Genomic DNA, 27,806 nt, shown 5'->3' on the forward strand with positions numbered 1-27,806 from the left:
GTGAAGCTCGGAGGTCTGCGGCTGGGGGCACGGCCAGGCCGGCGGGGCGGGTAAGGGACAAGTGGCCGGTCGCCCCTCTCCTGCAGTACCCGCTCCGGTCGCACGGTGGGGCGCGCTGGGCAGGAACGCGCGATCCGCGCCACCTCTGCGCCCCAGCGGCCCGGATGCTACGCTCTTTCCCCGCCTCCCTGTAGGCACTTCGTTCTAGAAGGGCCGGCAGGAGGCAGGGCCTTGGGGGTGGGGTCCTTTCTGGGCGGGACGTGCGGTTTGACGCGGGCCCTCACATCTGGTCGATGCCTCTGGAACCCAGAGGTCTCTGTACCTTTCCAAACAGTGACAATTGCCATCAGCATCCCCTGGAGGCCTCTACATGTCATCTTGGGCCTGGAAGCTTCGGTGAGTATGCTTGGCCACTTAGCATCGGTGTGACCCCGGAGTCGTGCACGGTCAGGGCCTGGGCGGCCTCACCTGAACTAATCTACCAAGAGGACATTAAGTCCTCTTGAGGGCAGAGGGTGTTCTGGGAGCAAGGTGGGCACACAGTCCCTCTTGCTGGACTCCTGGGGTCTCTGGAGCAACAGCCAGAACGCCATGTGGGCCCTGCCCTTGCCAGAACCCCCACTGGGACCACACCCCTTGCAAGTGCACTGTGTTTCCTCTTAGGCCCTCAGCACCCTGGGGTGAGGCCAGGCCTCCTGGGCATGGATGGTCCACTGATCATCTGAGTTCCAACAATGTCAGGGGAAGCACAACCTTCCCAGAGCCTTCCTTGGGACCTCAGGGTACCTAAGTCATCTCTGCCCCATAACCAGTGTGCTCTCTTGAGGGGACGGGGGTTCATGGAGGGAGGAAGAGGAGCCGCCTGCCGACTCCTCTGAGCAAGTGCAGGTATGCTTCCTACGGCCTCTAAATCTGTTTCATGTTTTGGTTTTTTGGCCATGAGGCATGTGGGATCTTAGCTTCCTGACGGAGTTTCGAACTGCCACCTCCTGAACTGGAAGGCAAAGTCTTAACCACTGGACTGCCAGGGAAGTCCCCAGCCCATAAATTTGAAAAGGAACTTCCTCTTGTTGCACAGTGAGGGACGGAGTGTTAATATTGTTCAAAACCAATTTCCAGGTGACTGAATGAGAGGCTTCCTGTTTACATTTCGCTTTGATAATTGCCTGTTACAACAGGCTGGAGTGACCCGGCACCCCTGCCGGAACCTGGGTGTCTTCAGGCTCCCCTGACTCTGAACTAAGTTCTGTCTGAGCTCAGCCTAGGATACTGGGCTCCTCGAGGGGCAGGTGACATTTCAGCTCCCCTCCTTGCCTCCGGTGCCCGCTTGGCACTAGGTCTCCCCAGCCTGGACTTTGACTTCTTGAGTCCCGCCCTGCCTCTGTTCCGATGCCTTCTGCTCGCATTTGTTTCCTGGTTCTCTCCCCACCCCATCCCAACCCCAGATCTCCTGGAGGGAGGCCCACATTCTCTCATTCTTGCAGGGAACCCTGCCCACACCGCAGACCTGCCAGCGTTCTTTGAAACCTGAGCACCCCTCGGGAAGGGCTGTCCCTCCAGCACGTGGCCCTGCAGGCCTCCCCAGCGCCTTCCTTGAAGCTCCCAGCAGCCTTCCCTCCTGACCGCCCCTTGCACTAACATACTGGCCACCAGGGGCCACAGCCAGCCGATCTCTACTGCTGGTCTTCCTGTGTGTTCCCTAACTGGTCCTGAGTCAACCTTGCCTCCCCAGCCAGAAAGGAGTGCTCCTGGAAGGCCGGGCCATGGCTCAGCCTGCTCCAGCCTCTCCACCGAGTGGCTGGCTGGGTGCCGGGCACAGAGGGGCACTTAGAAGACCTTTAGCAGGTGTAACCTAGGGAGGCTGGGTCAAGGTTGGGGAGGCATGGACTGAGGCTGTGGCCACTGTAGGCGGTGGCCCTGAAGTTTCTGTAAATGACAACAAGCACCAATTCCAGGAAAGAAAAGAAAGAGTCGGATGTTTTAAAATAATAATTAAGAACTAGATCAAAAAGGGTCCTTGACAGGTCACCAGCCACAGCAATACCTCCCCAACCTGGAGCTGTTGAAATTCACAAAAGCAGTGGGTCAAGGGTCTCTGAGCAGTCAAGACTGATGGCATAAACTCCCAGGTGCTAACGCTCATGCTGAGTTGAACCCCTTGGTACCCTGTACTTAGGTATCCCTGCTCTTACGAACATTTGTAACCAATGTGAGCATCTGGCTTGTAAGTTACATCAGATCAGGAGTGCAAATCAAAGTGTCGTCAACCGGCTTTGGGCTGACATTCTGATAGCACAGAGCAGGGACAGCTGACGGGCTTAGTAAGAGACGAGACTAATGACCTATCCAGGGCTGTCAGAGGACTCCAAAAGCCCAGCAGCCCGGGGCCATCCCGCAGGGGCCCGCAGTCGCACCCAGACGAGACTCGCCCTCTCAGCCCAGCGTCACTGTGCAGCCCAGTGTGCAAACAGGTGTTCGTAATGATTAACCTTGAGTCATGAAGACAGGCTAAATGATATTCCAATGACTCTGTTCAAGAAGCGAAGGAAGCACCTGATTCATTTTAAGTTAGTGGCCCTCCAAAACAGTTAAAACTTACTATAGGAAGCTTGAAAAAATATATCATTTACTAACTAGAAAACAGAGTGGTAGCTTCCCTCTTTGGTTTCCTGAGCATTTTGTACACACGCTCTCATTTGGGAGCTGCAATGTTTAGTAGCAGTTCAAATCCAAGTGCAGGTGACTCACTGAGGGTTCCATGGCCTAAGGAAGAGGGCCAGTCTCAGTGTCAAGTGTCCTTGGCGCATCTACCAGCTCCACTTCCTTACGTCTCTCCAGGATGATTTCACCCCCACCCCCGAGGGCTCCAGATGGGTGTCCTTGTCCTGATATTGAAAATATCCTCTTCCTCAGTTGTTCCCTTCCCTCCTGGTCTGTGACCTCACTACCCCCCCACCAAGGCCGCTGGGCTTGACCTTCATCCATACTGTGTCTCTCCTATAGCAACCTGAGTGCTGGACATCTCACCATTGCTTTTACTTTGGGTCAAGCCCTGAATCTCTTCACATTGGTTCTTCATGAAGAGGATGGGCTGGACACTTATGCCACCAGCACCTCTAATCCAGAGTTAACCATTTACTGAGAGGCAGTATGGTCTAGTCCATTCTAGGGTCAAATTTCCTGGGTTCAGATTCCAGCTCTGCTACCTACTGACTATGTGGCCTTGGGAAAATTACTTAATCTCTCTGTGTCTTGGTTTCCTCCATCTTTAAAATGCACTTAACTCACAGGACTGTTGTGACTATCAAGCTAAGTCTCTTCAGTCATGTCTGATTCTTTGCAACCCTATGGACTATAGCAGGCCAGGCTTTTCTGTCCATGGGATTCTCCAGGCAAGAATACTGGAGTGGGTTGCCATGCCCTCCTCCAGGGGGTCTTCCTGACCCAGGCATCAAACCTGTGTCTCTTACACCTCCTGCATTGGCAAGGGTGGGCGGTTCTTTACCACTAGCACCACCTGGGAGTTAGTACATGCAAAGTACTTAAAATTGTGCCTGGCACTTAGTAAGCATTTGACAAATACTTTTAATAGCTATCACAAGGCAGTTTGCATAGATCATTCCCATAATCTGCCTCAAATCCTTTTTTAGGATGAAAAGTGACAAAGTGAAAGTGAAGTCACTCAGTCGTGTCCAACTCTTTTTGACCCCATGGACTGTAGCTACCAGGCTTCTCAGTCCATGGGATTTTCTTAGCAAGAATACTGGAGTGAGCTGCCATTTCCTTCTCCAGATCTTCCCAACCCAGGGATTGAACCCAGGTCTCCCGCATTGTAGGCAGACGCTTTACTGTCTGAGCCAAGACTGGTTATAAAGAATCTGGAATTCTTTATGCCAATCCACTAAGGTAGGTGTGAACGAACGTTCCCATTTTGTCGCTGTGACTCTCCAAACACAAAGAAGTAAAGTGATTGACGCTAGGACAGAGCACCAGGAGGTGGCAGAATTGAGATTTGTACCTGGATGCTCTGATGGTTTATGTCCCCACAAGGTAGGGTGTTGCAGTCCATGGGGTCACAAAGAGTCGGGCACAACTGAGCGACTAATACTAACTAACTAAGGTAGGGTGTTAGGAAATGGAGTCTCAGGGACGTTATTAAAAGTCATGAGAAAAAAAAAAAACAGTCATGAGGGCAGAGCCTCGTGAAGGAGATAGTGGCCTTATGAAATATGTCCTTCTGCCATGTGAGATTACAACTTAAAGGCACTGCTCTGAACCAGAGGCAGGTCTGTGCCTTGATCTTGGACTTCCCAGCCTCCAGAACTGTGAGAAATAAATGTTTGTTGTTATAAGCCTTTCAGACTCTGGTGTTTTGTTATGTTCTCCTGAACAGACCAACACACTGGGTCTACCTGACGTCTGAGTCGTGATCTTTCCATGACCTCATAACTGCCTCTCTCAGTAGAAATGTTCAAGAGAAGAACTCCCTTGGGAATGTGAGGGAGCAGTTTTCCCACTTCTGTTTGTTTGTTTTTTGGCTGCCCTGAGTCTTCATTGCTCCACGTGGGCTTTCTCTGGTTGCAGTATTCAGGCTCCTCATTGCCATGGCGTCTCTTGAAGCGACGAGAGTGACCGTGCACTCTAGAGCCTAGGCGTCATTGTTGTGGTACATGGGCCCAGTTGCCCTGCAGCTTGTGGAATCTTCCCCAACCAGGGATCAAACCCATGTCTCCTGCATTGCCAGGCAGTTTCTTAACCACTGGACCACCAGGGAAGTCCTGTCTTCGCACTGCTGAAAACTGGAGTTTCTGCTTTCAAATCCTACTTCGAGACTGAATCACCCAGATATTACATGTTTAGAACCTGAGAAGGAATGTTTGGGAGGATGGAGTACTTCCAGTTTTCAACAACAGAGAAGCTCAAGAGGCAGAGGTTATCCATCATCACTGTTTGTGGTGTTCTGGTGATCCAGCACTATGTAACCATCCCCTCAAACCTTAGTGGCTTGAAACAATGATGACCATTTTATTATTATCTCTCACAGTTCTCAGGCTCAGCTGGGTGGTTTTCATTCAGGGTCCTTCATGAAGGTGCAGTCAGATGCTGGCTAGGTCTAGAGTCATGTGGCAAGTCTCCTCACTCACATGGTTGGTGGCTGATGCTGGTGGTCAGCTAGCACTTAGTAGGAGCTATGGACCAGAACACCTTATATGTGGCCTCTCCGTGTGGCCTGGACTTCCTCACAGCATGGTGGCTGGATTCCAATAGCAAGAGTCCCTGGAAGATAAAATGGAAGCACATGGCATCTTTGCAACATGACTGTGGAAATCATCTAAATGCCACTTCTGCAGTGACCTCTACATTAAGGCAGTCACAGAGTGAGTCCCAGAGTGTCAAGAGAAGTATGTCCCAATAGGATATAACATGGACGCCATCTTTGAAAATTACAGTCTGCTGCATAGCAGGGTTTCCTGGAAGAACTTTCCATTTGAAGGAAAAAGGTGACGAACGGCAAACTGAAGCTCTAACAAGAACCTCTCCCTGTAGTCACATCTGACGATAGCTCCTCCAGGGACCCGGCCACAAGAGACATGGTTGGCAGCAAGATTTACGGCTCTGCCAAGGCTGTCATTGAAATAAATAGGATTAGGGCTGCAGTGACTTCATCAGCCAGACTGTTCTAATAACATGTAATTTGCAGCCATTCTGTGACCAGCAAAGCTGCTGGGGCATGTGAGTGGGGATGCCTGGTCACCCCTGGGACGAGTCCATTTGCTGGAAATCTGGCAGATCCTTGACCGTGTCCCAGGAGACAGATCTTCAACCCTCCCCTGACTAGCTTTTCTTGTGTGCACAAATGCTGGAGGTGATTTAGCCTTTGAAGTTCCTGAGTCAGCCAGAGCCCCAGAAGATGTCCTCCGTGTTCCCCCAGCTGCTCTTTCTGAGGTCTCAGTCCCAAGACTGGCAGCTTTGGAAATCCAGTCAAACCAGCTGAGAGTTTTCCCATCAGAGAGCATGTGTTCTGGGGTTTGGCTCCCAGGGGACATATGTCCAGCCTCCAGGCAACCTCAGCATCCATCCTCCATCTAGTCCGCTGGCCCTGCCGAGGGGTGGCTCCTGAGATGTGGAGCACAAAATGGAAAGACCGCTACCCACACCAGTCCCATCCATTCCCCAGCCTCCCTGACCCAGCTGGCAGCCAGCTTCCTTCTGGTCTCTCCCCTCGAGCTCCCTGGTCCTGCTGCAGGAAGCGCAGCCTCCTCTTCACCCGGCATCCAAGGCCTTTTGTGCAGACCAACCTGATGTTGGTCTAGGCCCTTCCCCTTCCAGCCTGAACAGTGAGTGGCAGGGCTGGCCTTCCCAAAGGGTAGCAGAGCAGGGCGTGCCTTCATCACATCCTTGAGGCTCACACTCTTGTTAGTCGTTTCTGTTCACAGGGGCCGTGAATGATGCTGCAAGTGAACAGGGAGGCCGAGGAAGGGGGCGGGGCTCTGGTCTCCAGGGAGGGGGGAGGTGGGCTCTTGCTGCCAGCCTGGGATATGATGTCACTGCCCCTGGGTTGCCTCTCTGGCCCCTTGCAGAAGTTCATACCGCTGTGGGCCCCCATGATCCCACAGCTTGGGTGCATGTGTGCTCAGTTGCTAAGTCGTGTCCAACTCTTTGTGACCCTGTGGACTGTAGCCCACCAGACTCCTCTGTCCATGGAATTTCCCAGGAAGAATACTGGAGTGGGTGGCCATGCCCTCCTCCAGGGGATCTTCCCGACCCGGGGATCGAACCCACATCTCCTGCATTGGCAGGCGTGTTCTTTACCACTGAGCCACCAGGGAAGCCTGACCCCACAGGGGAGTTCCCTTATTGAATGAATTGCCCTCGATCTCAGCTCCTCACCTGGGAATGCTCAGTACAGAGCAGCAATAAAATCCTTAAGTTTCCTAAAATCCTGGTAAACGACACCACCTAGATTATAGGGATCTAGAGAAAGGGTAATAACAATCACCATTTTCTGAGCCTCTGCTATGTTCCAAGTACAACACCAATGCCCTATTCTCAGATTTTATCCTTATAATAACCCACTTTACAGATGAGACAACTGAGACTCGGCAAGTTAAACAGATTTCTCGTTGTGTCATGCCAGCAAATGTTGGACCTCACTGTATGAATCCAGAGCTGTGTGTTTGCACACTCTTCAGGAGAAGTTGTGATGTGGTTCTGACATTCTGTAGGCCTTGGCAAGTGGCCCCTGAGTCCATGGAATAACCCAATCAGGAGCTTCCCATTTCATCCTTGGTCTGCTTTGTTCAAGACAGAACCAGAACCAATGAGTCTGGGCACGAGGAGGACAGTAAGAGTGGCAGGCAGGCTGAGGCTGGTCTGGGGATTGGCTGCCCCATCATGGGGCCCAGCTGAGGCTGTTATGGAGGGAAGTCAGATCTTAGATGCTAAAGGTCCAAAGATAGCGGGGATTCCTGAAGATGACTCCACAAGGCTTGGAGTGCTGCTGGCTATTTTGCATCTTAACCATTACCCAGAAGAAGGCCCCTCCTCATGACTGCCCCTGATGTAGCTCCCTACCCTGCCCTTCCCCCATAAAGTACTTTCAATGGAAGGTGCATGGACTTTAGGTTCCAGTATCTGATCGGCCCACTTATGAGCTGTGTGACTTCAGGAAAGTCACTCAGCATCTCTGAGCCTCTGCTTCTTCCTCTGTGACTATGGATAATCACACCTCATCTGTCTGTTGTTGGGAGTATTTGAGGTCTCCGTTGTGAAGCACTCAGCACCCAGCACGTGGGAGGCATGACGATGCTGGCATTATGGTCCTGGATTCCTCAGAGGGCAGGACACTGTGGACAGGTTGGTCAAGTCCCAGTCAGAGTGTAGACGATCCTGCACAGTCAGCAAAATTTCCAATGGGACCTTGGATGGGGCTGGTGGCTCAGACGGTAGAGAATCCACCTGCCAATGCAGGAGACCCGAGTTCTATCTCTGCATCGGGAAGCTCCTCTCGAGAAAGGAATGGCCACCCACTCCATTATTTTTGCCTGGAGAATTCCATGGACAGAGGAGCCTGGTGGACTACAGTCCGTGGGGTCACAAAGAGTTGGACAGTATTGAACGACTAACACACACACACACAGACAGACAGACACACACACACGCGCGCGCACACACACGCACACATGCACACGCACACACGCACACACAGACACAGACACACACACACACACACAGTGATAGGGCCCCCAGGCTGATTGAACGACTAATACAGACACACACATGCACACACACGCACACGCATACACACACACACACACACAGAGACACGCACACACAGTGATAGGGCCCCCAGGCTGGTGCACAGGACGGGCCTTCCTCAGCCAGCAGGGAGAAGCCACCAGGGGGTGAGAGGCGATCCCTAGGGAGGTTTGGTTCAGCAGAGAGGAAATAAGAAGTGGCTTTGTCCTGGGCCTCCATCAGAATGGGCCAGGACAGGGATTCAAACCCAAAACTGTTTACCCCTTTCTCTTGCCCCAGCCAGAGAAGGAAAAAGTAAGTGGGCCCGATGGTGCCGGACCTCTGTTTGTTGGGAACCCAACCCAGCAGAGTTCTGTGTGAGAACTGAAGAGAGCGCCCTGCCCTCACCCAGGGAGCCTGACAGGGGCTGGGAGCCCCGGACAGGAAAGGCAGGTTTCCTGCTGGCCTGGGGCTCTAGAGAGGCCAGGCCAGACCAAGAATTTCCGGCAGAACAGACCCACTTCTTGCTGCCGCTGCCGCTGGCCAGGGCTGCCACCCTTAGACATGCGCGCCCGGGACCCTGGGACCCTGGGACCCTGGGACCCTGGCCCCACAGTCATAGTTGCTGATGCGTCAAAACGTGGGAAACAACCTTCTTCCAAAAATCTGGAGCGGGGAGAGGATGGGGCCTGCTGGATCCAGGGCTCTCTAAGCACACACCCTTTGCAGGTCTTACTCCACTTTGATGCCCAGTGCTTCTCCAAGTGGACCCAGGGGTGGGGAGGGGCAATGGAACAGCCCATGTCCACTCATGGGAACAAGGGAATTCTCGTGAGCTTTCTCCACCACCAAAAGACAGTCTTGAAACACCCGCTAGGGAGGGACAGATGACAGGGGAAGTGGCTGCTCTGGGCCCTTTGAGGCCTGCCTTGCCCAGAAGTGTCCCTCAAAGGCCACCCTGGGGTTCGGTCCCAGATCCCGCCCCAGACCCAGCTCCCCACCCTCAAGGCCCGGCAGAGGGTAAAGGCCGCGTTCCCACGCCGCGCCTCCTGGAGCCAGGCCAGGGCCCAGTCAGTGCCTTTCAGAGCCGCGCCAGCTCAGGGCCCCGAGCACCTCAGGGTTTGGTCTGAGGGGAATCAGTCAGCTTCAGTTACCTGCCAGCAGGACCCACAATCAATGCCTCTTTATTTCCTGAAAAGTTCCACACTCGCAGCCACGGGCCCAGGACAGACTTGCAGTCTCTTCCCATCCAGGCAAACCCCTGGGCTCCTGGTAGAAATGGAGAGTTATTCCACCCCCTACACACACAACACTGGCAGCAATGAACTGAATCTCAGGCCCTTGACCACGGTTGCTGGTTAGCAGGGGTCAGGGAGTGGGGGAGCGCTGGAATGACCTGAGGACCTGAATTCGTTTATTTGTTCAACAGTTAGGAGTGTGCTTGAAAGTCAGGGCACTGTAGTTGCCTCAGGGCACGGCAACCATCCACACAAACCCTGAGAGCCCCGGGAGCTGACAGGCGCCAGTGAGTTCTCTGCCAACGAGAGGACTGGATGAAGTGGTCCTGAGGGACCCTCCAGGCTGGCCGTGTGTAGTCCTTGGTCATTGAGTCCTGGTCTCTTCTTGTTGTTCAGTCGCTCAGTCATGTCCAACTCTTGGAGACTCCAGGAACTGCAGCACACCAGGCTTCCTTGCTCTTCACAGTCTCCTGGAGCTTGCTCAAACTCATGTCCATTGAATCAGTGATGCCATCCAGCCATCTAGTCCTCTGTCGCCCCCTTCTCCTTCTGCCTTCAATCTTTCCCAGCATCAGGGTCTTTCCTAATGAGTCAGTTCTTCACATCAGGTGGCTAAAGTATTGGAGCTTCAGCTTCAGCATCAGTCCTTCCAATGAATATTCAGGAATAACTCCCTTTATGATTGACTGGTTTGATCTCCTTGCAGTCCTGGGACTCTCAAGAGTCTTCTCCAGCACCACAGTTTGAAAACATCAGTTCTTCTGGGCTCAGCCTTCTTCATGGTCCAACTCTCACATCCATACATGATTACTGGAAAAACCATAGCTTTGACTAGATGGAATTTGTCAGCAAAGTAATATCTCTGCTTTTTAATACACTGTCTAGGTTTGTCATAGTTTTTCTTCCAAGGAGCAAGCATCTTTTAATTTCATGGCTATAGTCACCATCTGCAGTGATTGTGGAGTCCAAGAAAATAAAATCTGTCCATTGTTTCCCCATCTGTTGCCATGAAGTTGTGGGACCGGATGCCATGATCTTAGTTTTTTGAATGTTGAGTTTTAAGCCAACTTTTTCACTCTCCTGTTTCACCTTCATCAAGAGTCTCTTTAGTCCCTCTTTGCTTTCTGCCATAAGGGTGGTGTTATATGCGTATCTGAGGTTATCGATGTGTCTCTGCTAGGAAGAGCCTTACCACCGGGGCTGATTAGGAAGAGAGATTTTAGGTAGCCTTGGCCATTCTGGCTGTCACGGGGGCAGTGCCCATATGCCATTGGTCCATTCACAGGCAGGAGAGGTCATGACTGACAAGATTAGACCCAAAGTTGCCCCTGAGGACACGCTCTAGGGCTGCTGCTCCAGGCCCTCACGTAGTTGCTTGGCTGGAAGAACCTGACAGTCAAAGATGAGCAGCTCTCCAGGCCCCAGCCCTTCCCCCAGGGACCCCTTACCTACCATGACCAGGTCAAGGAAGGACTTGTTCTCTGGCCTCCCATCAGCCATGGCCCTGGAGGCAGACACAGGAGCACTGGAGCTCCTTGGAAGTGTCTGGATGAAATTTTCCAACAGAAAAACCCAGCAAGGCCTCAGCCAGTGGGGTTAAGGGCAGCTGGTCAAGGCTCTCCAATCAGAGCCAGTTCAAAGAAAAGCCTCCATGAGAAACTGGCTGGTGTCCTAGAGATTGGGCACTCTGGTCTCCTGGCATTTGTATATGTGACCCCTCACCTGCCACAGCCCCCAGCCCTTCACAGGAGGTTCCTGGGAAGCCAAGCTCCTCCACAGCCAAGTGGGGGAACCAGGATGGGGTCCCAGGGGCACCAGGTCGTCTGGCGCAGGAGGGACAAAGGCCCCTTGAGAACCAGAGAGCAGGACCAGAGGCTGTCAGGGTGTAGCCAAGGCTGTGTGTGCCCTTCCCAGAGGGACCCGCTGTGGGCCAGCTCAGGAGGTCTCCAAAAACCTGCGCAGGGTCTCTGAGGGAGCTGGGCCCAGCAGGGACCAAGCCCTGCCCTCTGGGTACAACACCTGTCAGACCCTGGCAAATCGCTGAACTTGTCAGAGCCTAAAAATCAAGTGAGTCAGGGAGATAAGACACACACTAGCCAGTAAACTCATGGGCTCATGAGTCACTCCACTTCCAGGCAGTAGATTGTCACCTCTGTTTCCGCCTACATCACACACAGGTAGAGGCCCCACAGCCGACTGCTGGGACTCTTCCAGAGGTGTGGTGTGAGATCCGGGGATATGACCTTACTGGCAAGGATGGGGCAGGGAACAAGGAGCACCCAGGACACCGAGGCAGCCTGGGTAGAGGTTCTAGTGCTGTCCTGTGCCTGCCCTGTGACCTGGACAATTTCAGCTCATCCAGAAAATGGGCCTGTCCTTCTCTGAGGAAATATCAGGTGAATCAAGGGAAGCACATCTGCTGAGTGACTAGCAGGCTGCTGTGTACACTTGCACGTGTGAGTACACACACACACACACACACACACAGGAGGAACTGTCCCTCCTGTGGTTGGTGTTTTATTGCCTGGTCCAGCAGTCCATTTCTCTATAAACATGCACAGTCACAATCAGGGCCGTAGTCACTGTTAGGCACCAAACTGTGTCTCCTAAAATCGGCGTGTTGAAGGCCTAACCCCCAGCTCCTCCAGGTGTGACTGTTTTGGGAGATAGAGTCTTTAAAGAAGTGACTAAGGAGACTTCCCTGGTGGCCCAGTGGTTAAGATTCTGCACTTTCAGGGCCGGGGACGAGGGTTCAATCCCTGGTCAAGGAACTCGGCTCCTGCATGCTGGGCCACACAGCCAAAATGAAAAACAACAACAACAAAATCAAGAAAGAAAAATAAAGAGGTTGTTAAGGTGACATGTGGTCGTGTGAGCCCTAGTACAATCTGACTGGCGCCCTTGTAAGAAGAGACACCAGGAAAGGCCATTCAAGGCTGCAGTGAGAAGGTGGCCATCTGTAGGCCAAGGAGAGCGGCCTCAGGAGCAACCAACCCTCCCGACACCTTGATCTTGAACTTTCAGCCTCCAGAACTGTGAGAAAATAATTTGTTTTAATTTATTTTTGGCTATGCTGGGTCTTCACTGCTGTGCATCAGCTTTCTCTAGTTGCAGTGAGCAGGGACTACTCTTCACTGTGGTGCCTGGGCTTCTTGCTGCGGTGGCTTCACTTGCCGCAGAGCATGGACTCCGGGGCGCAGGCTCCGGGAGTTGTGGTGTGTGGGCTCAGTAGTTGTGGAGCATGGGTTTGGCTGCCCTGAGGCATGTGGGATCTTAGTTCCCAGACCAGGGATTGAACCCATGTCTTCTGCACTGGCAGGCGGATTCTTAAGTGGACCGCCAGGGAAGTCCATTACATTTTTGTTATTTAAGTTCCCAGTCTGTGATGCTTCATTACGGTGGCCCCAGGACACGGATACTCTTACTCACCAGGCTCACCCACAGGCCGTCCTGGCTTGTCCTGGTTAGCCCCTCTCAAGGCCTCCTCGCCGGTGTTATTTCCTTGGACTTGTCCTGCCCACCCTCACATCTGGGGGCTGCTGGGGGGTCACCCTCACCATCTCCTGTAGGGTGGCTCGTTCCCGGCCAGACCAACAGCCCTCTCAAGCGTCCCTGGGGCTCGGGCTTCTCTGGCAGCAGGCTGACCGCGGGGCCTGCTCCTGCCCAGCAGGCTTGGTTAGCCCCTCAGCAGGGACCTGGAGCCAAGTGTGGGCACCCCTGATCTGTACCACTTCTAGCCCTCAGCCCACCTAGTCCTCTTCTTTCTCCCGGTTCCCGGCCAGACTGAGAACCCTTTCAGGAAGGCTCAGCGGGTATTCCCAGAGGTTGGCCTCTCAACATTCCTCCATTCTTCCAGCTAGCGTTTCCATCCCTCGTCTAGCTGACCCGGGCATTCAGAAGGACCCGACAAACAAAGGAGCATTGGGAACAGTTAGAGGATCAAGAGGACAGGTGTGCGAGCCCATCTGCCCACCGGCCTGGGCCCTGGGGTCGGGTCTCCATCAGCTGGCCCTTCAGCCCCAACAGGCTGGAAACAACAGTGCCTTCTCAGCGTGACCCCTGACTTGCTAACCTCTGACCCTGCAGCCACTGAGGTGGCCGCTCTGCTCAGAGGGCCCTAGCCTGAGGTCAGGAGGCTCACCACTGCTGGTGAGGAGCAGAGGTCAGAGCTCCAGGGGATACTCTGGCCACCAAGGGTCATGCCCAGAGGTCATGAGAGAAGGCGGACAAGCTTCTCTTGTCCAGAACCACGGTGTCCAGAACTAAATTAACCTCAGGCTCTTTTGTATCCAACTCTAGGATAGAAAGGGTCTGCTTTCTCTCCTCAGCTCCCGAGGATGCTGTCGGCCCTCCCCTCTCAGGAGGAACTTCCCTTGAAACTGGAGACCTTCTGACTCTGCCTGAGCTGGTCTTGGTCATCCCAGCTGCCCTCAGGGAAGCGATGGGCAAGGGGCTGGTCATTCTGGCCAGGTTTGAGTGAAGGCTTCCCATTCCTTGGACGGACAATTGCCCTGATATGTCCACTCGTTCATTGTTTATATGTCCGTTCGTTTATATGTCCATTCATTTATTCATAAGAAACTACAGAGCATCTCTGTCTGAGCCAGCCTCTGTGCTAGGCTCTGCCCCAAGGTGGGTGGGAAAGCCCTGGAAAGGCCCCTTGTTTGTGTAGGGACTCATGACTAACATGAGTGATGAAGGAGCCCTTTCTCTGGAGGCAAGTGGGTAACTGACAGTGAAGGAGACACACATGCACCCCAATAAAACTCCTCTGAGAAGCTCTTTGTGACCAGGCTGTTTGTCTTCTGAGCAGGTCTGGGGCCAGGACCCAGCAGCACACCTTGTTATCTTTGTGTTCCCAGGTCCACCACTTGGGAGTGCTTATTCTAGGCTGAGCTGGAGCAGGGTGTGAAGAGGGGTGAGCATTCAACACAATGACCTCATGCCTCTTGCCCACCGCCAGGTGGTCCCCCTCGCCATCGAAATTGCTGGTGTCTCTTGAGTGCGGAACACGCCAAGGTCTGGCGGTGGAGGGACAGGCCTCTCTGCAGGTGAGGCCAAGATCATCAGGGGCATCGGGCCATCTCATCCTCTTGCCCTGACCCAAGCCCTGGTGCCCAAGGGCCGTGTATCCTAATTCTCAGCCTCTGTGCCTGCACCCGCGTGGCTGAAAATGGCTGTGAGGCTCACACACTGCTGACTGATCTCACTCAATGGCAGAATTCTCCACTGGGCTCCCAACAAGGGTTCTCTCTCTAGCCCCTGACCTTTCCACTCCACCTTCTTCTCTGTCTTCTAAGGCCACATGTTCTTCAGCTCATCATGTCATTTCCTATTACACAGAGAAAATAGAAAATATTGGAAGGAACCCATTTTCCCTCCACCAAAACATTTAGGCCCCTGGCATCTGTACCCAGGGACTGGCCCACCATCCCAACATCTATCTAAACCCAACTCTGTCTTGAGCTCTGGATCCCATTCCTCTTGCCTTCTCAGGGTCTCTCTTCATGAAATGTCTTATTATCTTCCCTTTTTTATCATAATATCCCCCCTCTCCATGGGATCTTTCCCACAGCATACATAAATTCTCTAGGAGCTCACATCTCTTTAAAAAAAGTGCTATGAATGAACTTACATACAAAACAGAAATAGACCCACAGACATAGAAAGCAAACTTAATTTTCACCAAAGGAGAAAGTGGGGCAGGCAGGGAGGGATAAATAAAGGATTAGGGATTAATGTATACACACTACTATAAAATAGAAGGCTTCTCCCATGGCTCAGTGGATAAAGAATCTACCTGCAATGCAGGAGACACAGGAGACATGGGTTCAATCCCTGTGGCAGGAAGATCCCCTGAAGGAGGAAATGGGAACCCACTCCAGTATTCTTGCCTGAAAAAATCCCATGGACAGAGGAGCCTGGCTGGCTACAGTCCATGGGGTCGCAAAGAGTCAGACACAACTGAGTGACTGAGCTCACACACATCTAAAATAGAAAAAGGACAAGGACCTACTGTGTAGCACAGAGTATCATACTCAATACTCTGTAACTACCTATAAGGGAAAAGAATCTGAAAAATAATATATATATGTATAACTGAATCATTTGCTATACACCTGAAACTAACACAACATTGTAAATCAACTATGCTTCCATAGAAAAGAAAAGAAAAGCAAATCAAACAAAAAATTTCCACCTTGATGCCCCTCTCCCTCCAGCAGCTGTTGCTCCCATAGGCCTTCATGGTAGAATTTCCTTAAGAAGCTCTCTCTATCTGATGCTCTCACCTCTTCACTCCCATTTTCTCCAAACCCAACCCCATTGGCGTCCCATTACTACTGCTCCATTAAAACCACTCTTGTCAAGGTCTCTCCAGCGACCTCCACGTTGTTGAAGCCAGTGGTCACTCCTCTGCCTGGTTCCTGGATCTACCAGCAGCAGTGGGATGACTGGCTGCATCTCCTCATTGAAATGTTCTCTTCTCTTGGCTTCAGCGAAAATCACCTCCCCGCTTTTCTCCTTTCTCTCTCTCTCTCTGCCCATCACAGGCTCCTCTGTTGGTTTCAATCAACCTCTACATGTTGTCATGTGTCAGGATTGGTTCTAGACTTTCTCCTTTCCTCCAGACACTCTCTAGATGATCTCCTCGAGGCTTTAAAACCATCCATCTGCTGATGCCTCCTACACCTGCATCTCCTACTCCTACCTCTCCACTGCGCTACAGGCTCACATCTGCTTGTCATCTCCGTTTGGATATCTACCAGGCATTTCAAAATTAACATAGGCAAGCCAAAACTTTTGCTTTCTGTCCCCACCCCAATCTGGTTTCCCCCATCTTTGTAACTGGCACCAGTGTGGACTTGTGTGTGTGAGGACGTGGGGCAGGCGTGGGTGTGCGCCCGTGACCAGAGCGGAGGTGATGTGTGTGCCTGTGTGTGTGCTAAGCAAGTGCGTGCATGAGGGAGCAGAAAGGCAGGCTCTCCAGGCAGAAGGACCAGTCCGAGGGCAAGTCCTTGCAGGGCTGGAAGGAGTGTCCCTACTTTCTCCTTGACGCCCAGGCACATGGGTGGAAGGAGGACCCAGCTGTACCCTCTGCACATGGTGGCTGGGGTCTCATGGTGTCATCTTGAGCAGGATGTCTGCATGGCTCAGTGCTATTTCTTCAGCCACAGAGGCCTAAGCCCTTTCATTTTTGCCTCCCCAGTGCCTAATCCAGGGCCTGGCACATTGTCAGAACCCGGTGGTCATTAAAGGAATAAGTGAAGAAATGGATGATCTGGATCCAGGTGATGGCCTCCAAGTCGCCCAGGGAGGAAGTGAAGACAGCCCTTCTCCAGGTGGGCAGGTCAGAGGCTCTGCAGGTGCTGTTTTCAGAACCCCCTTCACTGTGCTCTCAAGCCCTCTGGCTCTTTGTAGGTTCAGGTGTCCCCACCTGAGACAAGCTTTCTACGTCTCCTGAACCTGCTCACAACTGTTAGGTCTCAGCTTGGACCTGGCTTCCCCAGGAAGCCTGCCCAGCACTTTCTGCCGTGCACTCTGGGCGGGTGCCTCTTCGAGGTGAGCCCCGGGAGCCGTCTTGGCATTTATGGACGTGCTTATCACATTGCAATTTAAATGCCTATTTCTCTCCATCATGCCTCCATGTTTGGGCCTCCGGGGTTGGGACCATATCAGATTCGGTTTTGGTTTTATCCCCACTGCCTGACCTCTATTTGTGCATTTATTCAACAGTAATATATTGAGCATCCTCTAATGTGTCAGGCACTGTTTCAGATGCAGGAACTATGGCAGTGAACGTAAGAGAGAAGTTCCCTCCCCTCCTGGAGCTTCCATCTTAGTCAGGGGAAAGAAAACAAAACGAGTAAACAGATACTCAAAACAGATCATTTCAGTGATGATGAGTGCTGTAAATAGAACATATCAGAGTGATGCAGCGAGAGGGCCTGGAAGGGTCAGAGAATGCTGCCTTGAGGAGGTGATGCTTGTGCTGAGGCAGGCAGTGATCTCAGGGAGAAAATTCCAGGCAGGGAAACAGCTAAGGAGCTCCCCCTAAGGTGGCCCTATGTGCTGCTCCCCAAGCTTGAATGGTAGGATGAAAGCTGATGTAGAGGTAGAGTGGTGGGAGAGGCAGGTTGGGGCCCTGTTGTGTACAGAACTGCAGGTGAGGAAGCCAGGTTTTATTACAATAACAAGAGGGAAGTGACACGATCTAAAGATGACTGTGGCTGTGATGGCAATCTGAATTGTAGGGGACAAGAGGATTGGGAGGCTCTAATAGCCCTGTGGGTGGGACTGTGGCAGGGATGGAGAAGAAGAGGATCAGGATATACTGAACGGAGTTCACAGAACCTGGTGATGACTCTCACGTGGCGAGGAAGAGAAAGTGGGAATCCTGGATGCCTTCTAGTCTTGAGAGATGGAGTCCATGTGCCCCTAGGTCCTCACTCACCCACTCCATCCCAGCGTGCACATACGGCTCACACACCACATTCCCGCCCTGCAGAGGGAAGAAGCTCCCTCGCTTGGGAGGACTCAACACATTTTTAATACAGACAAGCCAGCATGAGGTAATATAATCTGAATGATAACATATCACGTAATGGGATGATTCAGGCAGGCTTCTTGGAAGAGGAGAATTTGAGCCAAGTCTTGAACAAGGTCATGCACTGGTAAAAATGAGGAGGCAAGGAGTTTGTTTCCAGATTTAAACTTTTTATTTTTTATTTAAACTTTTATTTTGTATAGCCTATTAACAATGTTCTGAAAGTTTCAGGTGAATAATAAGGAACTCAGCCATATATATATACGTGTATCCATTCGCCCCCAAAATCCCCTCCCACTCAGGCTACCCCCTAACTTTGAGCAGAGTTCCCTGTGCTATCCCGTAGGACCTTGTTGGTTATCCATTCTAAATATAGCAGTGAGTACATGTCCATCCCAAACTCTCATAACTTTCCCTTCCCTTCATCCTTCCCTCGGCAACTGTAAGTTCATTCTTTAAGTCTGTGAGTGAGGCTTTGTTGTTTTAAAGACACAGTCAGGCTCTTCAAGCTACAAAAAAAGATGATGTATTGACCTATGGAACTGATACATCAGGGTGGGTGTGACGTCATACCGTCTTAGATCCAGAGGCTAGAATGATTCCAACAGAACCCTGTCCCTCTCTTGTTTTCTCTTTTTTTTGGCCAAGCCACATGGCTTGGGGGATCTTGGTTCCCCAACCAGGGACTAAACCTGGGCTCTAGGTGGTGAGAATGCAGAGTCCCAACTATTGGACCGCCAGGGAATTTCCTCTGTCTCTGTGTTTCCTAACTGGGTTCTCACCACCTGAGAGGCCATACTGACTTTAGCAATTCAAATGGACAAAAATTGTCTCTCCCAAGAGCTCCAGCAGAAAAAGACTTGGAGGAGTCAGCTAGAGCTGACTTCTTCCAAGGTCACAGGGCTATTTCTGAACCAACCCTTGTAGTCAAGATATGGAGTTCTCTGATTGGCTAAGCCTGAGGCATGTTCCTACTTCTCAAGCAGGCCAAATCCCACCCAGACCACATGAAATGAGTTTCCTAAGGTAGAAAAGGGCTCTGTAATCAGAAGTGGAGGGTGGTTACTAGACAGGTTAATTACCAGAGGTCAAATACCCCTTCCTTAAATACCAGCCCCTCCCTTGGCTATAGCACTCCATATTTTTAACCATTTCCACATGATTTATCCAGTTTGCTTATCAGGAGATAATCTTGAACCAAGTATGGGTATCAGCCTTGTTTTACTCTAGACCAAGAGCACTTTCAGATATGGAAGTTGATTTTTCTGTTCTACTACCATAGAGGCTAGAGAATCACCTTGGAGTCCTTTGAGCCCTCTTCTCTAGAAGGACAAATGACCTTGGAGCTCTGGAGTAAACCTTTCTCAGAAGAAGGAAGTAGGAGTGGAAGTGAGGGATCAATTCTTGACACACTAAGGCTGAGGTGTCTTTGGGACACCCAAGTGGAACAGCCCAAGATCCAGTGGGGTATATGAAAGTGGAGCCTCCCCTTATCGTGGCCAGACACCCACTGCTCGGGTCTGAGCTTCTTTCCCCGCATGATAAAGTGATCAGTCCAGGGGGACCCATTCCATTCATAGTGGGGCTGAGGCCCTGAACACAGGTAAGACATGAGGATGGGGTGGGGGAAAATCCTGTAAAGAGATCCACCTGGGTTGGTCCCCTCTGTGCCAGGGAGAGTCCAGCCAAGAGGACCTCTAGGCCTGAATCCATCCCCCATCACTGCCCACTTCTCTCCTTGGTGCCTCGGCTGTCACTGCTGACACTGCAGGCCTACGTAAGCTGGCCTCCAAAGACAGTCCCAGTGATGCACACTTCCCAGCGTCTGTGCCCTGATGCAGTCCCCTCCCCACTGACTGTAGGCAGGCTGGTGATGTAACAGGAGGGAAAGGGGCAGGGCACCACTGTGGAAAGAATGACGCAGCATAAACCGACTAGAACCAAATGGGACCAAGATGGCAGACAAGACTAGACCTCGATCCTCAATCAGCAAGTGAAATGGCACACCCAGAGGTGCCATGACAGTTCCAAGGCACTGTTAAAAGACCAAGGAGTGGGTGGTGGTCCAAATCCTGGAAACCTCCACCCCTTCCCCAAAATAGTTGGAATAATCCTCCCACTCATTAGCTTATGAAATTACCCAGCCTATAAAAACTAACCACGCCACATTTCACGGCCGTACTTACCCTCTGCGACGGCTCACACTCTGTCTGTGGAGTATGCTTTTCTCTGAATCTGAACACGTAAGAAATCAGGCTCTGACACCAGGTACCATGGGTTTTGGCTGGGTTCAAGTCCCAGGCAGGGTTTTGGCTGGGTTCAAGTCCCATTATGAAGTAAATGGTTTCAGTGACATACACTACTCAACAGAATGTGGCAGAAGCGATTCCATGCCAATCTCAGCCTTAGCCTTTAGGAGGAACGGCAGGTTCCACAAGGAACAGCAGGTTCTACTTCCTCTTTCTTGGAAGTTTCACTTTTGAGATCCCTGAGTCACTGTGTAAGATGTCTGGCTACCCTGCCAAAGGGCCCATGTGGAGAGACCACATGGAGAAGAAGAGAGGACTGGCTGACTCAGCATCTTCGTCAGCCTCTAGACGATTCCAGCCCCTACCTCTGCCTAAATGCCCTGCATGAGAGATCGCCAAGCAAGACCAGCAGCTGAACCCAGTCAACTACAGAACCACAAGAAATAACAAAGCAGTGGTTGTTTTCAAGCCCCTGTTTTGGGGGCGGTTTGTTATGCAGTGATAGACAACAAAAAACAATCTCCCTGCTGGAGAGATTGGCTGGTATTCCTGTCTTCATGCTGCCTTCCTCCCAGCCCCCGAGACCTAACATGGATAAGTCAGACCTAACATGGATAAGTCAGGACCACGTGAATCATCATGTTACTGACCATTCTGAGCAGGTTGGCCAGTTTTTGGAACAAGTATAGGAAGGGGTTGCACATGCTGTCAGATTCCAGCACCGAGCTTCCAAACAACTCACAAAACCAAGTTCCCATGGGGTTGGAGACCAAAGCAGGGGGACCGCCTGGATCCTCAGCCCCACCTCCATTGCTGGCCCAGAGAAGCAGATGGCGAGTTCAGGTGCCATTCAGATGCCCTTGCACAGCTCTGAGATTGAAGGCTGTGGTATAGCGGGATAGGATGGGGGAGCCACCTCCTACCCTTGCTCACAGGGAAGCGGGCCAGCTGATTGTAGCTCTGCCACCTTGGTCCCGCCTAGGTCTGCACTATATTCCCCACCACACCAGACCTGATCCCTCTGCTGCAACCTCCATGCTTCGTCCTGGACTGTCTCCTTCCTGACTCCCATCTTTTCCAGGCCCAAACATCACCCTGCAACTGTAAGCACTTCTCAACTCTGAGGAATCTTTCACTCTCTTTCCCCCAGATCTCCAGGATCATGGGGTCATAGTCATAAGCAGCCTGTAGTCACTGACATGTGTCATGTGTGACTCTTGCCCCACTGTCAGAGCATGAGCTTCTATGATAGAAGCTTCTATGATAGAGAGCAGGGACTATGGCCTCACTTTCCTTCTAATACATTCATTAGTGAATTCATTCGCTCATTCATTCACTCAACAATCCACCACGTGCCAGAATCTCTGTTTGGTGCCAGGACATAAAGTGAAAATGTATTTTTCCCTGCCTTGGAGTCATATTTGGTACATTGTCCAGTTAGACAGTCATATGTGGAAAGAGAGAGTTATTGCCATAATGTATGTTATATGTAGAGGCTTTCCTAGTGGCTCAAGACGGTAAAGAATCATGGGCAGAGGAACAGGCAGGATGCAGTCCAAGGGGTCACAAAGAGTCAGACATGATTGAGCAACTAACAGTTTTTGTATCATATTAATAAGATGGTGGAATGGAGGTGTGTACACAATGCAGCAGGAACACTGGCAAGTCCCCAAGGCAGCCTTGCAAGAGATGAATTCACCAGGGACTGTTGTATACCAGGCTCTATTCTAAGCACTTCATTTATTTTTGTTTCCTTTTTCATTATTTTGAAGTGCTTATAAGTGTGAATTATTATTATTCTAGAATGGGTAAATACAGACAAAGTACAGAATTCAGAAGGTGTTCATGCCCCTTTGAGCCTTTCCAGAGAGCACATCTTTGTCCAGATTTTGTGCCTTCCAGATATACTGTTTTACACATAAGTCCATGTGCACACCCCCAGGACTACACACACACAGTTTTTACATAAATGATCATACAATATTCTGCATCTCTGCTTTTTTTCCAAGTGAAAATCTTGAAACTCATTTCATATCACTGTAGATACACCTCATTCTTGGCTAATAACTGCACAGTGTCAGTATTCCATTATCTGAAGATACTGTAATTTCAGGTCAGTTCAGTCACTTTGTCATGTCCGTCTCTTTGCGACCCCACGGACTGCAGCATACCAGGCTTCCCTGTCCATCACCAACCCCCAGAGCTTACTCAAGCTCACGTCCATCGAATCAGTGATGCCATCCAACCGTCTCATCCTCTTTCGTCTCCTTCTCCTCCTAGCTTCAATCTTTCCCAGCATCAGGGTCTTTTCAAATGAGTCAGTTCTTTGCATCAGGTGGCCAAAGTATTGGAGTTTCAGCTTTACTATAATTTAACCAATACCTACTAATGGCTATTCATGCTTATTCTAATTGTTCACAATTACAAATAATGCTACAATGAATAACCTTGTGCACATATTATTTTGAATAAGTGTCACATATTTACAGAATAAATTCATAGAAGTGCAACTACTGGGATAAGGGTAGCTACATTTAAAATGTTAATGACCTCCATCTAACATTTAGTCCTTAAAAACCCATCACTAAGCTCTATAAAGCTTTTCTTCTAATCTCCTAATAGAACTCCCTTCCGCCACAACCCAAAGAGCCAGGTGGGCAGAGGAGAAGAGTGAAAAGACAGCCCTCCTTTTTAAAATGCTCCTCTTTTACCTTTAAGTATAAATTTCATGTACAAATACGTACTATATATAAAGTATAAGTAAAACAATAATACAATAGCATTTAGTAATACAGATAGGAAATTTACAGATAAATAAATAACAAATTTAAATATAAAATTCGACAGGAGGACACACAGTTCAAGAACCACGTGCAGCTGCCTTGGGATGGCAGGGCAGAGTCTGCTCCAGAAGGAAGGGCAGGAAAGCTGGCCAGGTTCCCCAGTCAGAGTCCTGGGTGGTGCCTCGCCTGCTGCAAGTTCAGGTTCATAAACCCATCAGCAGCCTTTTTGTCACTGCCTCCAGAAGAGCCTGACGATGGGAGACCGGATTCAGCCCTTGGGGGAGGGGCTTCCCAGGGGACTGTGACACCCGGAGGATTAGAAGCGGCTAACCAGGCAGACCGGGAATGAGGAGGCGCCCAGACAGAGGAAGAGACGGGCAGAGGTGGGAATCGGGAGGCATTCTGAGAGCTGGTATGGTTCAGAGCGGCTGCAGTTTGTGAGGTTGGGTGGACAGGGGCGAAGGGAGGGCACACCTGAGGCTCGGCCCTTTCTGATACATTTCATTCATCTTCATCTTTCGCACGAAGTGACCAGAGTCTCACCTGTGGCCAGGCAATCACAGGTGAGACCGAAACATCGGTTTCCTGCACTCTCCTTGCAGCCCCACCCAGGGTTCAGACGTCCGAGACCCAGCCCCCTGCTCCTCAGCCTGGTGACCCCAAAGGGCAGTCACCCTTGGAGACCTGGCATCAGACAGTCCCCATGGGGCATTGCTGGGGCATCCGTGCCGAGCCCGTGACGGGAGAAGGCTGACCAACAGAAAAGCTCTGGGTGTGCCAGACCCCGCCCCACCGTGTGTGGGTGTGTGGGTGTGAATTACCCTTTCTCCACCGAGCCCTCAGAAACTTTCTCCAGGATTTACCATTCCTCCTTATCTCAGGTGGCCTTTCGGTGCCTTTGACCTTACAGTTGGGTGAGGCAGGAACAGAAAGGACGGGGGCTGGGGAAGAGGAATTTGCCCTCCACTGTGTCTTGAGCCTCCAGGCCTCCAGGGGAGAGGCTCTGCCTCCCTGAATTGCCACCAGCTGGGCCCAGACCCCATCATCACCCTGGTACCCACAGCTGGCCTCCTGGTCACTGCCTCCGAACACATCCACAAGTGAAATGTGGCTCCCTTCTGTGTCGCTCTGCTAGGCTGCTTTCACACAAAGGCACATTCTTTTCAATGACTGAAAAGGCTCTTCATCATCACAGCCGACCTGTCTGCCCTCATCTGTCCCCCTTCCCACCACCCTCTGGGCTCCAGGCACCATGTCCCACAGCCATTCCTTGGAAGCACGGAGGCTCGTGCCTTAGTCCCTGTGGCTGCTGTAACCAATGACCACAGACTAGTGGCTCTAGACAACTCAGGTTGATCATCTTCCGGCTCTGGAAGTCCGAAGTCCAAAGATGGGTCTTAAGGGGCTGAAATCAAGGTGCCAGCAGACCGATGTCCCTCCAGAGGCTCTAGGAAGGAACCCATTTCTTTACCTTTTCTGGCTTCAAAATGCCACCCGATTCCTTGATTCGTGGCTCCTTCCTCTATCTTCAACACCAGCAGGGTAGCACCTTCAACTCTGTCTGGTCTATTTCTGTGTTGCACCTCTCCGACACTCCTGCCTCTGTCTTATAAAGGTCCTGGTGATTCCATTTAGGGCCAACCCAGATAATCCAGGATAATCTCCCATCTCAAGAGTCTTAATTTAATTACATCTGCAAAGTCTCTTTTATTTACCATGTCAAGTAGCTCATTCACACGTTTGGGGAATTAGGACATGAACATCTTAGGAAACCATGATTCTGAGCTTAGGCATGTGCCTGCCCCTCTGCACTGGGATAGGCAGGATAATGGCTGATGGAGAGGCCGTGCTAGGGCTCTGATCCAGGCCAGGCTCTGCTCGTCAAGCTGTGTGCATGGGCCGGGGTTTGCATATTCCTAGAGGGGGACCTTGGTTTAATTCTCACAAAGGTACCATGTGGGCCAGCAAAGGCCCTGCCTGCAACACCCGCCCCTGCCACCCATCCCTCCATGTGGCCACGAGCTACTCGGGCCTGAGGACTCAGCTCAGTTGGGATATTTCCCTGACTCTCCCCTGTTCTCCACCCACACTCCCAGCTAAGTTAGCCACATCCTCTCTGGGTTCCCAATTCATCCTGAGCTTTCCAACTCCCAGCACCAACCTCAGGACACTGGGAGTGTCTGTCTGTGAGTCTGCCTGCGTGAGATCTGAGCCAGGGCCAGAGCCGTCCTCCTCCCCAGGCCCTATCATCTCTATTCCAGGGCAGAAGCCTCTCTGGGCTCTTCCAGCTCCTTCTTCCTTGGCTGCTTTCTGTGTGCAGCCTCAGGTAGGCCCCGTGAGGGAGGCAGGACGGAAGCCGAGTTGGTCCTCACCTGAGAAGGGTTCCTGGCCCTGGGGAACCCCAGAGCAGACAGTAAGCAGGCTGAGGACCTGTGGCCAGAGGTTGGGAAAGCAGAAAGTATTCAGAGAAGAAAGTCCTTTGCTTTATAAAAACCCAGGATTGTTGTCTACTGTCACAAACATCCCCAAGTCTGAAGAGCTTCATGCAGTCTCTTGATCCAACTGGGGGAGGGAAAACCTGCAGGGGACTGCCAGTCAGAGGCAGGAGACCAGACAGGGGGCTGGGGCTGCCATTCACAAGAGAGACAAGGTGCCCCCAGACAAGGAGGTGAGGCTAGTGGAAAGGGAATTGACGGAACTTGGGGATAGGAGGAATATGGGATGAATATGGGAGGAGGGTGAAGATGTCTGTGACCCCCGATACGGGTTTGGGAGGTAGGGAAAGGGTCCTTGTGAGAACACTAATAGAAAAGGCTACCCACCACATCTCCTGGCCAGGTGTTGAGGTTGGGAAAACCCAAAGCCTAAGACAAGGACTTGGGTTCAACTAGTTTATTTGGACCATCATTCAGGAAAGGACTGGTTACTGGCCTGGGGACCCACCAGGAAATGTGTGGAGCGTGTCTTAGGCTTGTCCTACTGGAGGATGAGAGTCAGGCATCTCTCCATGGACACCCTGACCCCCAATGTTGACAGTGGTGCGTGAGACCATTAACCACCTTTCACTTCAGGGTGACACTGAGTTTTCTGTAGCTTCCGAGAAAACCTTGGAGCAAAAAAGCAGAGACCAGCTGTGGCAGAATAGAAGGAACATGAGTAACATGCCTGGAAGTATGCAGCATCAGTTTAGTTGCTCAGTCGTGTCCGACTCTGTGCAGCCCCATGGATTGCACCAGGTCAGGCCTCCCTGTCCATCACCAACTCCTGGAGTTTACCCAAATTCACGTCCATTGAGTCGGTGATGCCATCCAACCACCTCATCCTCTGTTGTCCCCTTCATCTCCTGCCTTCAATCTTTCCCAACATCAGGGTCTTTTCCAAGGAGTCAGTTCTTTGCATCAGGTGGCCAAAGTATTGGAGTTTCAGCTTCAGCATCAGTCCTTCCAATGAATATTTAGGTGGAGAAGGCAATGGCACCCCACTCCAGTACTCTTGCCTGGAAAATCCCACGGACAGAGGAGCCTGGTGGGCTGCAGTCCATGATGTCGCTTAGAGTCAGACATGACTGAGCAACTTCACTTTCACTTTCATGAATTGGAGAAGGAAATGGCAACCCACTCCAGTGTTCTTGCCTGGAGAATCCCAGGGATGGCAGAGCCTGGTGGGCTGTCGTCTATGGGGTCGCACAGAGTCGGACACGACTGAGATGACTTAGCAGCAGCAGCAGCAGCAGTTAGATCTGCTTGCAGTCCAAGGGACTCTCAAGAGTCTTCTCCAACACCACAGTTCAAAAGCATCAATTCTTCGGTGCTCAGCTTTCTTTATAGTCCAACTCTCACATCCATACATCACTACTGGAAAAAGAGCATAGCTGTGCTGAAGCCAGGTGGGTGAGGTGGGTGGCCTGGCCCCACAGAGCATCTGCTCCATCCACCCACCTCCATCCCCTGTATCCCGCCCCCCACGCACACCTGCTGCTCCTCTGAAGGGGCAGCATGGCCAGGGGCTCCTTGCCTCCTTACACTGCAGGCCCAGCTGCTGTCAGGGAGAAACCTGTCACTGGTCTCTGGTCCAGCACCTTGACGGCCTCTCTGAGTAGGCAAGAGGGGCCCAGGACACAGTGTGGATGGAGAGGGAGGACAGTGGGAAGGCCGGATGGCTCAGACCAGGACCTGAGAAGACTCTGGGATGTTGCCTGGACCCCAAGGTGACCGGAGGGCTTGGAGAGGGGAGGGGGTGATGAAGCATCAAGCAGAAGGCACCCAAGCGGCAAGGTAGGAGGCTGGGTGTGAGAAGAGAGGGCTGCCAAGAATTCCCACCCCCAAGCAGATGTGCCTGGGAGAGGGGGGACTTGAAGAAAAGAACAGCTAAGGGTTTTGGGTTAAATGACAGCTTTAACACACATCCAGTTTCACTTTTCCCCCACAGTCTTACAGTAGAGAGGAGAGTTGGCCTGCTGGCTCAGTGGTAAGGCATCCACCTGCCTATGCAGGAGATGTGAGTTCAGTCCCTGATCCAGAAGATCCGTATGCTGGGAAGCCTGTGAGTCACAACTGTTGAGCTTATGCTTGAGAGCCCAGGAGCTGCAACCCCTGAGTCCGTTTGCCACTCCTGAAGCCCATGCGCCCGAGCGTCCACACTCCGCAAGAGAAGCCAAACTAGAGAAAAGCCTACACAGCAATGAAGACCCAGCACAGCCAAAGTTGCTCGCTAAGTCGCTTCAGTCATGTTCGACTCTCTGCAACGCTATGGA

At 51.6% G+C, this 27,806-nt stretch overlaps 1 long non-coding RNA gene across 2 annotated transcripts; it reads left to right on the forward strand.

Annotated features, from left to right (window-relative positions):
* The first annotated feature begins 262 nt into the window (after positions 1-262).
* LOC122702794 lies at positions 263-27,806 on the forward strand. Of its 2 annotated transcripts, none has more exons than XR_006343331.1 (3): positions 263-396; positions 16,684-16,816; positions 27,482-27,806. It is a non-coding gene; the product is annotated as an uncharacterized LOC122702794 (long non-coding RNA). The 2 variants fall into 2 exon arrangements; XR_006343330.1 differs by lacking the exon at positions 263-396 and adding an exon at positions 14,362-14,527.

This window comes from Cervus elaphus, chromosome 11, assembly GCF_910594005.1.
Source record: "Cervus elaphus chromosome 11, mCerEla1.1, whole genome shotgun sequence".
Lineage (NCBI taxonomy): Eukaryota > Metazoa > Chordata > Mammalia > Artiodactyla > Cervidae > Cervus > Cervus elaphus.